Genomic DNA, 13,315 nt, shown 5'->3' with positions numbered 1-13,315 from the left:
CAGTTGGTTTGAGTGTGATGTTGATAATGCCAAGGCTGTAGGTTCGATCCCTGTATGAGACAGCTGTCTATTCCTGCACTGCAAGGGGTTGGACTAGATGTTCCTCAGGGTCCCTTCCAGATCTATGTTTCTATGAGTCAAGTAAGCATTGCAGTGGACCTAAAGTGCTAAGGCTTGCTTTTTTGTTTTGACAAGAGCCATTGATCATTTAAAAGTTCATACCATGAGGGAGCTCCTGTCTCTGTTGTGGCCAAGTCGATTATGCCAAAATGGGTATTTTACAATTGTTGAGGTTTTGTTATGTGGAGAAAGCTGAGTTACTTGGGTAAGGCATCTCCACCTGCATTTCTTGTATACTCACTACAGTATGTAAAGAACCAGGGCTGTCAATATAAGAGAAATTAATTTAATCCTGCTGCAATTGCTTGGCAGTTACCTCTGCTTCCCTTGCCTAGACCTCTGGATTAAATTTGATTTACCTGAAGCGCTGCAAGTATGTTCTCATGTGGTAACCATATGAAAACTGCTATAACATGCTGAAATCATGTATGAGTGGGGCAATATTCACTGAAAGGCTTCAGGGATAGCTCCTGTATATAATCATGACTTGCCCTGTGCAAATTAGCAGAATCCATGTTTCCTCCCAGGTAAGAGTGAAAACCCTTTATTTTAAATCAAAACAAAGAAGTGTATTTTATGTGCCGTCTTATACCTCACAGAGATGCCTGTGGGGATAATCTGACTGCAATTATTTATTTATTTGTTTGTTTATTTATTTATTTATTTATTTATTTATTTATATCCCACCCATCTGGCTAGGTTTCCCCAGCCAGATGGCTCTCAACAGAATATTAAAGCCTGATAAAACATCAAACATTAACCTTCCCTAAACAGGGCTGCCTTCAGATGTCTTCTAAAAGTCAGATAGTTGCTTATTTCCTTGACATCTGATGGGAGGGTGTTCCACAGGGCAGGCGCCACTACTGAGAAGGCCCTCTGCCTGGTTCCACCAGAAGACCCTTGGAGCTGGACCTGAACGATGGGGGTGGAGATGCTCCTTCAGGTCTATGAGGTAGCTCTACATCCTGTCACCCATGTCATGAAGTAGTGATCCTGTGAGCAAGTATCGCTGGGTGGGGCACTCCAGGCAGGTGGTAACTATTAGTCCCCAAATGGGAGCATGTGATCGGGTGGTTGGTTGCAAGCATTCCCCAGCCCCTATAAATCTTTGAGTTAACTTGCAAGGGGAGAAAGAGAACAAGCCTTGTATTAGACTTGCTGTTTGATGTTCTGTAGTGGGTGTCAGAGAAGAAGCCCATAAAGCCTGATTACCAATTCGGTGCCTGCTTGTGATTGATTAGTAGCTTGGAGGGAGGCTTGGGAAAGCGACCCCCTCCTTGACAACCCATACTGAAGTAGGTTCACCATTACAAAGGTAATGCAGACTTAAGCCAAAGAGAGCCAGATTAAGAATTGTCTCTTTCTGTGGGCAAAATTATGTGCATATATTATTAGCAGTGCTTTCTTTTCACAGGTTATCAAGGGTAAGGTAAAAGGTAAAGGATTCTTGGACGGTGAAGTCCAGTCAAAGGTGACTATGGGGTGCGGCAATCATCTTGCTTCAGGTTGAGGGAGCCTGCGTTTGTCCACAGACAGCTTTCCGGTTCATGTGGTCAGCATGACTAAACCGTTTCTGGCGCAACGGAAGAACGTGACAGAAGCCAGAGCGCACAGAAATGCTGTTTACCTTCCTGCTGCATTTATCTACTTGCACTGGTATGCTTTTGAACTGCTAGGTTGGCAGGAGCTGGGACAGAGGAAAGGGAGCTCACCCTGTTGTGCAGATTTGAATCGCTGACCTTCCGATAGCCAATCCCAAGAAACTCAGTGGCTTAGACCACAGCGCCACCCACTTCAAGTGTGCACAGTACAGTGGTACCTCGGGTTACAGACACTTCAGGTTACAGACGCTTCAGGTTACAGACTCCGCTAACCCAGAAATAGTACCTCGGGTAAGAACTTTGCTTCAGGATGAGAACAGAAATTGAGCAGTTGTGGTGGCAGCGGCGTGGCCCCATTAGCTAAGGTGGTACCTCAGGTTAAGAATAGTTTCAGGTTAAGAATAGACCTCCAGGACTAATTAAGTTCTTAACCTGAGGTACCACTGTATCAGCACCTCTTTTTGTTGTTGTTAAAAAGTGTGGCACTTACTGTAACAACTTCATGGTGAGTACCGGCACCTGTTTTTCTAGAAAAAAGCACTGACTATTAGCATTAATACCAACTGCTTAATTCAGAGCCATGTCCCTCAATAACTGTGACTGTTTAACTTTGAGCCCTTATAAGGTGTTTGAAAGGGATGTGTGAGGCTGAAGCTGGAGAGGAGCTGTATGCTTAAATCTCTCTCCTTTTAAAGTATTACATTCTCTTCTCCAAACTACTAAAGTGAATCACACCTGAGCTAACAACAGGGGGAAATGTGAAGACTAAAACCTGGTTTTGTTTTTAAGCCCAATTTGTCTAAAATATAATCTCCTCAGGAGCTATGCATGAGATAGTTCAAAGTCATTTAGTTGTCGCTTGACTCCACGGAGCTCACAGTTGGGAAAGTAAAAAAGGGGGCATTTCCCACTCATTTAATACTTGCATTTTAGAGATGTTGAATTCAGAATCTGGGGAATTCACTTTTCTTCCAGTTCAGGCCCAGCTTTGCTGTTACACAGGAAGAGGTGGCACGCCTCAGGTGACACTCTTTGGAGTGCAAGCAGAAAACAATGATGTGCCAGTGATGGAGCTTATTCTACTGAACATTAGAGGGATTGTGAGTTCTGCCCCAGGCATCCATATGTGATGAACTGTCTTTTTTCCAAATTAATTAAGGCAGTGTAAAAGTGTGTGTGATGCATGTCCTACCCCAGTTTCTAAGAGCATTTCAGGAAAAAGAAATTTAATTAACTCCAGTAATTTGATATGCATGGTTTTCACTCATATATATATATATATATATATATATATATATACTTTATTAAACAAGAAAACATCATAAAATGCACACAAAACAAACATACAGTACATTCTATAAGAAAAAAAAAGAATTTAATTATATGTAGAATAAAAAATAGCAAAAGAAAAGAAACTTCTGACTAAACCCATTGTACTATTTTGCATTCATTTTTTTACAGTTTCTTATTAATATTTTTCTATATTTTAGTTTAAACTTTTTCTAACACTTCCTTATATCACAAGACTCATTCAATATCTGCCAGGAAACATTTATTATCATAGTACCCATTGAGATATTCCTTAATTATTATTCATTCCTTATTAATATCTTGTGTTGAGTTTCCTCTCACTGTCCCAGTTCTCCTTGCTAGCCGTAAAAGACATTCAGTCTTTGAAGGGATGGTATCGCTCTTCCAATTTCTTACTATTAGAATCCTTGCTGCAGTTGCTGAATATATAAATAATGGTCTAATTTTATTCTTGATTTCTGATGTCATGATTCCTAATAAAAATGCCTCAGGTCTTTTAGTGAAGATGTTTAGTGAACATTTTCTTTAACTCATTATATACGGTGTCCCAGAAACCTTTAATCTTTTCGCAATCCCACCACATATGCATATATGTTCCAATTCCTTTCATACATCTCCAACATGGTTTTCACTCCTGGGTATCAAGAGTAATTGTTGATCGACATCTATGCAGTGGTCGGTGAGTTAGCAGACCCCCACAAATGTCCCTATTTTCCAGGGACAGTCCCGGATTTACAAAGGTTTCTGATTTGATCCCAGAATGCCCTGCCTTTCCTTAGGATGTCCCTATTTTCATCAGAGAAATGTTGGAGGGTTTGGAGCTACAGTACGTGACCCCCGAGCCAAGGAAATAGGTCACTATACAACCTTTAGAAAACATCTGAAGATAGCCCTGTATAGGGAAGTTTTTAAATGTTAAATGTTTTATCTTTTTATATATATTGGAAGCCGCCCAAAGTGGCTAGTGCAACCCAGTCAGATGGATGGGATAATAATAATAATAATAATAATAATAATAATAATAATAATAATAATGGAATAGAACAGCCCTATTTTCATCAAAGAAATGTTGAAGGGGATGAGTTAGTTGACACCCCCTTGTTCCTCAGTGGCCATTTCGGAATATGTGGAATGGCTTTCTCCAGGATAGATTTTCAGCCATTGAACAGCTGTTGTGTGATGTATAATCATTAAATTTCTAATACCTATTTCCTGCCCCCCATGAAATCTAGCAATACCCTGCCTCCAGTTTGGGAGGGCCACTAACAAAGGGTTAATGGACCTATTTGTTTTCCTGCTCACTGTATATATTTTTTGCCTGTTCATCTTCCCCATATGCATTTCATTTTCTAATCACCAATTTCATAGGCTGGGATTATCTTAATACATTTTGCTGGATCAGAAGCATTCTTTTGCATGCAAGATTCTTTTTGGTCCAATTTAAAATTAGCACCATCTGAAGCATTTGATGGAGTTAGATGTTTTGGACACTGCTAATTGCAAAATCATCTGCAGCTGTGCACATATTTGATAGGCCTTATGGCAAACAAATTCACTTCTTTATCACACCAGCCAACTTCTTAACAAGCAGACACAAAAAAAGTTCCTTCTGTTCCATGTCAATCTGATTAAAAAAATATTAATTTCAACAAATAGATCATTGCTGTTTTGCACGTAGAAGACTACTGTTTTCTGGGCAGTATAATATGCTTAATGAAGACTTAACAGAGAGCTCATACTAAACCCTCAGCATAATGCATCCAGAATCTCACAAATACATTTTAAAACAAATTTGAATATTGTTTTGTTGAACCTCAAGCAGCTCTTAAAGTAAAATAAAAATATGTAAATTTTGTATAAAAGTTGTACATTTATGAACAGTTTGGTGTGGTTTAAATGTGGAAGCCATTACTGTAACAGAAATATTTGCTCCTTTGATTTCTTCCACTCCTTTTCTTTGGAATGTCAGAGGTTGTCTCAATGGCTGTTGAGATGAGTTCAGGCTAGAGGTTTTAGTGGAACTTGGAACGTGCTAATTTCAGATTGAAATTCAAATACCAATCTCCACTACTCAGTGATTATTTATCAGAAAGAAAATGAATGACAATGGAGGTGGCTGCATTTTAGAATTCACCCATCCAGGGGAATTGTTGTTTGTCTGCCTTGGTTTCAATCCAGATGGGAGTTCAAAGATAAGGACATTTAACATAGCAAGTAAATCTTAGGGTCTGCTCAGCAAAATCACCTCGGTTCCAACCATGCCAGGCTAGGGAAGCTAAAATGATATTTCTATTTTGGTTTCTTTTCTAAATTGCCTGCAGCTGTTGATGTTTTTAACCTCTCTCTGTCAAAAGTGGGGTTTTTTAGAAAAGATTTTTAAATGCTCTAAACTGGTGTAGTGTGCATGTTTTATTATAACCCCACTTGCCTAGATTCTGAAGTAGTGATACTGGTCCAAAGAGGGTGAGACTGGATCTCATCTGACACATGTAGAATGAAGTTCATAGACCTGCTTTAGCTGATCCCGATCTGGTTGATTCCTAAATCATCATCGACCAAACCCTTGTGATTCTACTGCTTATACAGTGGTGCCTTAGTTCCCAGAGGCCTTGGTTCCCAGACACCTTGGTACTCAAACACCTTGGTTCCCAAATGCCGAAAACCCAGAAGTAAGTGTTCTGGTTTTCAAACGTTTATCGGAAGCTGAACATCCAATGCGGTTGTTGGCTATTGTTTCTGGGTTGCCTGCACCAATCAGAAGCTGTGCCCTGGTTTTTGAACATTTTGGAAGTCAAACAGACTTCCAGAACGAATTAAGTTTGGCACTTTTCTTTTTGCTATCTATTTTGCTTTTTTTGTTTTTGAGGCTTTTTCGGTTAATTTGTTTTTGTGTCCATGTGGAACCCAGTTCAGCTACTGATTGATTGATTGATTGATTGTGTGACTGCAGAAATGGATAAAAGCCTCCCATCCAAACAATGACCATCATCAGTGCAGGTAAGAATTTTTTTTTAATCATCTACAATAGTGTCTTATTTATTTTATAGTACAGTACGTTGATTATTGTTTTCATTTTATGTATCACAATAAAATTTATGTTAAATTGCTGTTTTAGGGGTTGTTTTTAAAAGTCTGGAACGGATTAATCCGTTTTGCATTACTTTCTATTGGAAAGTGCGCCTTGGTTTTGGAACGCTTTGGTTTTGGAAGGGACTTCCGGAACGGATTAAGAACCAAGGTACCACTGTACAAGGATTCAGTATAAGTGAATGAGTAGGAGAAAGTGAGGACAAAGAAGAAGAGAAAGGGTGCCCAGTGAAACGACATTTTATTTGTTTGTTTGCTTGCTTGTTTAATCTGTATACCACTCCTTAGCCATAGATCTCAGGGTGGTTTGCAACATAAAAATACAATATAGAAACTCAAAATGCATAATAAAGACAAGACCCCCCCCAAAAAAACCCCACCCTACAAACCAATATGTATGCATGAAGTTGCCAAGAAACACAAGGCACCTTTTGATATCCTCAAAAACAAACATGACATGAGGTACGCAGTTGGGGCTCAGCTCTGTACAAGAACCTGTTCTTTTGAGAGGAATGTCAAGACGAAGATTCGAAAGGCATTGCTAAAGGAAGCCAAGAGTATTCAAAGGGCATCGTAATTCACAAAAGCTGTATGTTTCTTAAGCTTTCTGTAGAGGCATTGATTGCTTTCTACCACAATATTCAGAGCAATGCCGCACAATACTGTCCCTGAAAGAAATTTCCTTCAGAAAGAATGCTCCCTGGAAGAGAAAGCAGCGCAGCTGAATTCACCTACTTCAGTCTTTGCAGTGCCTTTCTCAAAGGGTCAATCAGATCCTTGACAAAAAGCCTCTGTGTACACAAAATATGAAATTACCCGTGTCTCCTTGTATTGAATAAAAATCACAATATGTTCTCTGATGCCACATCATTATAGCGTGGGAGCGTTACCTCACTGTTTTCAAGTGGGTTGTTTAGCAAGACAGAAGTAATGGATTGCAATGTTCTGTTTATTGTGTTATAATAAATGGATTCCGGGAAGGGCGGGGATAGCGTGCTCTCACCAACACAATTTGCATTTGTCGTGACAGGTACGCCATTAAATACAAAGGAATTCAAGGTGGAACCACACATATTTCTGTCGTACTTATTTCTTTATTTTCATTGGTTCGTCATTCAATATTTTGTAATTCGAGTGAATTAGTTGCTGAGATCAAACCTGGATGATGGATGCATGTAAAGCAGATTTCCCCACCTGCAAGATGATGCTCAACAATCTGACTCATTTCCAGATATGTACCTTTGACTGTTGCCCCAGTTAAGAAGACTGGCATTATTGATCCCAGTATACACAGAGTATACAGTTTTAAATTCACTGTTTCCAAACAGTGCTGGAGCAAAACCTGTTCTTCAATTTCTTCTTAAAAAATCTTCCCCCCGAAAGAGGTTTCCCTTTTTCTCTTTCATTCTCAGGACACTTTAGAATTTCTTTAAAATTTCAGCGAGTGCAGGGTTTTGAGCGTAGCTTGTCAGGTTATCTTATAAGATATGGGCTAGGCTTTCAGCCTTAATGCATATAGGCTGCTTCTAGCAATGAAACAACTTGCACAAAGTCAACAAACAACCCTTCAGAAAAAGAAATGCAATGAGGCATTTGTCTGAACAGTGGCAATTATACATCAATGAATGTGTAAATAATGTGCATTGCAAAGCAATTTGCATATCTATTTATGCATAATGTGCACATGTTAAAATAAACACCCTGTTATTGCAGAGAACTAAGGAGAAAAGCATAAGAGCAGACAGAAATCTGTTCAATAGTCCATTTTCAATTAATTCTTCTAACATTTCTACCTTGTCTACACATGCAACAGAATGCTTACCTCTCCTTTGAGCATCCAAAAATTATATTTTAGTCAAAGTCCAAACAACTTTGTGGGCACCTCTGGACAGTAGAAATCATTTGAGAGGTCCTGCCTAGGGCTTTCTTTGGAGTTGATTCTGATTATCATCTTCAGGTAAAATTCATCAGGCAACATGAGCTTGCCTTCAATGTCTTGCTACTCCACCTTGCTTGCTATTCTAGCTTGCTATTTCAAGTCCTTCATTTGTTACGCAGGGCCAGCATCATTCATGTGTTTTTTTTGTTTTATTTCAAACCACTCATTCTCTCCTGCCAAATGAAGGTGCCCCTCATTTTGCACAAACTAAGCCCTGTGTGTTGATGCATGCTGATCATGTCATCTGCATGAAGATGTGCGAGATGGTTTTCCCACAGGGAGGGAGAAATACATAGAAATCAATGTGAGGGGAGGGCATTCTTTCAGTTATTGGATCCCTCAAAAAAGGTATACTACTGCAAAAATTGAGAAAAATCATAACGGAATCCTGAAATTCATCCATGTTAATAAACAAAATGCAACAAGCCAAAGAGATGGTACTGAATCGAGCTTGAAGTCCGACATATGTAAAGATTTACTTGGCCTGCAGAAATAGAAAATGTCTTTGTTAACCTCTAAGCAGGACCAGCCCACCAATGAGAAAAGGTGAGGCCATCACCTTAGGCCAGGCATTCCCAAACTCGGTCCTCCAACTGTTTTGGGATTACAACTCCCATCATCCCTAGCTAACAGGACCATTGGTCAGAGATGATGGGAACTGTAGCCCCAAAACAGCTGGAAGGCCAAGTTTGGGGATGCCTGCCTTAGGCGACAGGATCCATAGGTGCACCAAATCTGGCCTACAAGGAATGCATCGTCCGTTGCTGTTGCTGCTGCCACAGTAGCAGCAACAGCTGTGGTGCGCTACTTAGAGGCCAGATCTCCCTCTTCCCTGGCAGCACCCCTAGTGCTGTCACCACAGCGGCCTCATGAATAGGAGGCGCTGCTGCGTTCTTCCCACCCCTGGCTCCTCCTCCCACCCCAGGACCCTCCTCCACACGGTGAAGGAAGAGCTGTGCGTGGGGGAGGGGCTTTCCCATCCTTTGGACCTCCTGGGAAACTCAACAAGCCTGCTGTACCTGGAAGTGGGTGTGGAGAGTGCAGCTGAATGGGACCCAATGGTGGGCAGCCTGAGGAAGTACCATTCCCCATGGTCCTGCCCTTAAAAAGCAAGTCTCGAGTGAGAGACTAGAGGGAAATCTGCTGTTTCCAGGAACTTTCTCTTTGTGAGACTTTTGTCGGTGAGTTGAGAGTTTGTTTGGAACCCGAAGCTGAGATGGAGGGTGTTTCAGAAGGGAAATGAATTGGTTTACATATATTAGTAACATTGTACCAACGTAACATTTTCATATGGAACTGTTTTTTGGTTTTTTTTGTAATATTGTCTGTTGTTGGCTTACAGTGGACGCTCGGGTTGCGAACGTGATCCGTGCGGGAGGCACGTTCATAACCCGCAGCACTGTGTCTGCGCACACACGGGTTGCGATTCAGTGCTTCTGCGCATGCGCAACCGCCAAAACCCGGAAATAACCCGTCTCGGTACTTCCGGGTTTCGGCACGTCCGTAACCCAAAAAAACGCAACCTGTAGTGTCTGTAACCCGAGGTATGACTGTAGTTGCTTGCACACTGTTTAGTGATTTTTAAAAAATATATTAAGTGGTATAGAAATTAAATAATCAAATAATCTTATTTGTGAAGAGGTGGCTGTGCAATGCCACCTATATAGTGACCTCTCAGCGAATAGGAGGTACTGCTGGTCTTGTCCCACCCCTAGGGACAAAATGGCAGGAATTGCTCTCAGGGGTGTCCTGGGCTCTGCACCAGCCATGATTCAAAGTGACCCCATTTCCCTCCTCACAATGGCCTTTGATTCCTACTTTGACTGTCGGTGTTGATTTGATTCCCGCAATCTGTTCTCCATGTAAATCTTTATTCTCCCCTTGTTCCTGATGTGGATCTTCACCCTCCTCTTCTTCCCTGGCAGGGTTGTGTGTGTTCTATGTTGTGATTCACCTCAGGTGCCAAAATGTATTGGGCGGGCCCTGCCTGCAAGTGAATTGATTTAAGACTTGCAAAAAAAGAGAAAACAACAAGAAAAAAGGCACATGCTTCACGGTCTCTGTCATTGATATTAATTGGTCTCTAAATTGTTCTACCAGCTGCACTAAGAGCATGTATTCCTTCCCCACTTAAGCATTCAGTTATAAAGTATGGACTGGAACCCAGCCAAAAGTAATGGATTATGGAAGCATATGTGAAACAGTAAAGACTGTGGCTTCCTGGAAAAAAAATCACAGATTAGAATACTGTTATCCTTTGAATGATCCTCCAGACTTTGGGATGCAGTTCTCAGCTACTTTTTTTTAAAAAAAAAAAGCATACAAGAGTATATATTTAAGGTGAGAAAGCATAGAACTTAATGCTGTTTTTATGCAGACCTTTACAAAAGATTAAGATGAAATGTGCTGGAATGAACATATAATTGAACACATGCAAAACTGATACATAACATAATAGAAACATCAAGCCATCCTTGGCCCTGGTTTGTATATAGTGTTAATCCTACTCAGAACAGATCAACTGGACTTGATTAATTTCAGTGGGTCATTTTTTAGTAAAACTTAGCTGGAGACAACCAGTTAATATTGGCATGGTCCTAGCTATACTCCTTCTGGTTAAAAGTGTGGGAATCTCCTTTCAGAGCACTTATGTGGATAATATTATACCCCACTTCCTTCATCCTTCCCTGAGTATAGTAAATAAAGGACAGGATACAATGCATTAATAATACCATCATTACACTGACCTGCTTTACAGTGCTTTTCTAAGGATTAGTGAGATGATGTATGTGAAATATTTTGAACACACTAAAGCTCTTTACAATGGCTAAGAATTAATTTATTTTCATATAACTAATTCAGAAGTTGGGGCACTGAACACTGTAACAAAATCAAAACGATGGAATTAAGTTTGACAGCACTGTGATTGGAATAGTTTCACCTAGCAACTATTATAACATATATTCTCACTAATTTTGCGTATGGAAGGGCATATTGTTTATTACCTATTTACACTTCTTAATTACACTTCTCCCAAACCTGAGAATGGAGAACCATAACTTTCATATCTAAATCCGTTGGATTAATGGTGATGAATGACATTTTCGTTATACATTTGAAAGCAGGGCCAATCTGGCAAGAACTTTCCGTGCTATTACCATTCAGAACTGCAAAGCGAGCTCCCAGCAAACAGTACAGGCCACCCAAGCTAAAGCCAACTTCAAATGATGCATCCAAATTTCAATACGATACATCACTGCCTGGCACATGGTGCTAATTATGTTAAGTTGATGTCAATAATAAAGCCAAGACTGTGGGGTTTTTTGAAAATCTTGTATGCTTTTGGGTTGCTTGATTAAACGGCAGCTCCAGACTACTCTTTTTGTGAGCCAAGAAAGTCATCCTTAACGTATTCCTGCCCACTGTGTATGACCTCACTTTCCCCCCTTGGCTTTAGACAGAAGAAAGGGTCCTCAGCAGCCTAATGGAACGACTGGCGGAGGAAGAGGAGTGTGAGGGGAGCACACCACCCCTGACAGCGCAATTCTGGTGGGGTGCCATTGCAGCTGCCCCCCACCTGCACTGGACGCCACGCCCCCGCAGGGAGTGTGCCACGCCCCCAGGTGGCATGCCACACCCCCAGGACATGTGCCACGCCCCCAGGATGCATGTCACACTCCCAGGACGCACGCCAGCCCTGCCACCGCATGAAGCTCCACCACTGACCCTTTCTGGGTGAAATTATTGTTGTTGTTTAGTCATTTAGTCGTGTCCGACTCTTCATGACCCCATGGACCAGAGCACGCCTGGCACTTCTGTCTTCCACTGCCTCCCGCAGTTTGGTCAAACTCATGCTGGTAGCTTCGAGAACACTGTCCAACCATCTCGTCCTCTGTCGTCCCCTTCTCCTTGTGCCCTCCATCTTTCCCAACATCAGGGTCTTTTCCAGGGAGTCTTCTCTTCTCATGAGGTGGCCAAAGTATTGGAAATTATTATACAGCCTCAAATATGCCAGCCCTGCCTTTGAAGGGACTGGCTCAGAGAGTTTGTAGTGGGGTGGGGGTGGGACAGCTAATCTGCTTTTCAGCTCATATCACATTCATCATTGTCGGCAGGTCAAAAGTCGGTGGGGTTGCTGCTACAGCGACTGTATCATTTTAGCCCTCTTAGTAAATCTTTCAGATGAATGTGTCGTATTTCCTATAACCTTGTGCATTGTTCTGATGTGCTGCCTTCATCTTTTTACCTCTTACCAAACAGAAAGTGGCTTTCTTCCCTGTGAATTAATTAAGGTTCATGAATTGGAGTCAGTTTCCCCCCTTTTCACCCTTATTAATTCCTCTAAACATCCGTTTCTATACGTAGTGAGAAATGCGGAATGCATTGCATTGTGCGACTCAAGGATGAACACAGCATTCTGAAATTCAAGGGGCTCTGTGACCTTGAAAGCTGGTTTCATAGTTCTGTTCCATAGATAGCAATGCAGATAACTTGTTCCTTCCAGTTGGCTGCTCTGACTGATTGCTTCTCAGGGAAGGCTCCCAGTGGTGGAGAAGTGGGGGAGATCTGTGCTAATTCCCCAGACCTATTTAATGCCATCTTCTTCACTGTTCCAAAAAATTAGGAGACCCTCCACAACATGTGGGAGTGATGCTGGTGGCTGGTGGCTGCAATCTATGTAAAAATGCATTTATTTGGCCCAATATACACATGTTTGTATACATTTTTGGGTTGGAGAGCTGCACCATCAAATTTGAAGTACTCATTTTGAAGTCTAACCATCTTTCCAATCCTATATTGGTTCGAGAAGTGCCAAATAAGTAGTTGCTCATTATAATGCAAAAAAACAAATAAATGATTTTCTCCCACATCTCTAGGCAAAAAGAGGATGAACTGAAGACTAGGGGGGGAAAGAGAAATGGAATAGAAACTCAAATGAAGAGACTCCTCCATCCCTAGCGCGAAGGACAGAACACTTCATGGGGAGCAATCCTATGCACAAGAATCTAGCTTAAAGCAAATTGCTGTAAATTAAGCTAGTGTAAAGTTACACCAGATCTAAACTCCATACAGAAATGGGGCAACTTCAGCTGCTCTGCCTAAGCCTGCAAGAGGGAAAGCAAGCTTTTAAAATAGTGTACTACACTGGGCTCCCATGTCATGTGACTGAACTGGATAGCTTTAGAATTTATCCTATGTCTCCCCTCTCTGGCCATGCCCCCCCCCCAGAATGACACTTTTGGGGGACTTACATCTA

At 41.3% G+C, this 13,315-nt stretch overlaps 1 long non-coding RNA gene across 1 annotated transcript in view; it reads left to right on the top strand.

The window, feature by feature from the left end:
- LOC310767297 overlaps nucleotides 1–7,836 on the top strand; it is a 58,475-nt gene extending 50,639 nt beyond the window's left edge. The window contains exon 3 of the long non-coding RNA XR_014550852.1: nucleotides 7,150–7,836. This is a non-coding gene — a long non-coding RNA (uncharacterized lncRNA). The remainder of the gene's footprint in view (nucleotides 1–7,149) is intronic.
- Nucleotides 7,837–13,315: the final 5,479 nt, after the last annotated feature.

The sequence above is a fragment of the Podarcis filfolensis genome, assembly GCF_964270895.1.
Source record: "Podarcis filfolensis genome assembly, chromosome: 7".
NCBI classification, from domain to species: Eukaryota; Metazoa; Chordata; class Lepidosauria; order Squamata; family Lacertidae; genus Podarcis; species Podarcis filfolensis.
The sequence above is the reverse complement of the archived record's forward strand: the minus strand, read 5'-3'. Positions and strand labels throughout refer to the sequence as shown.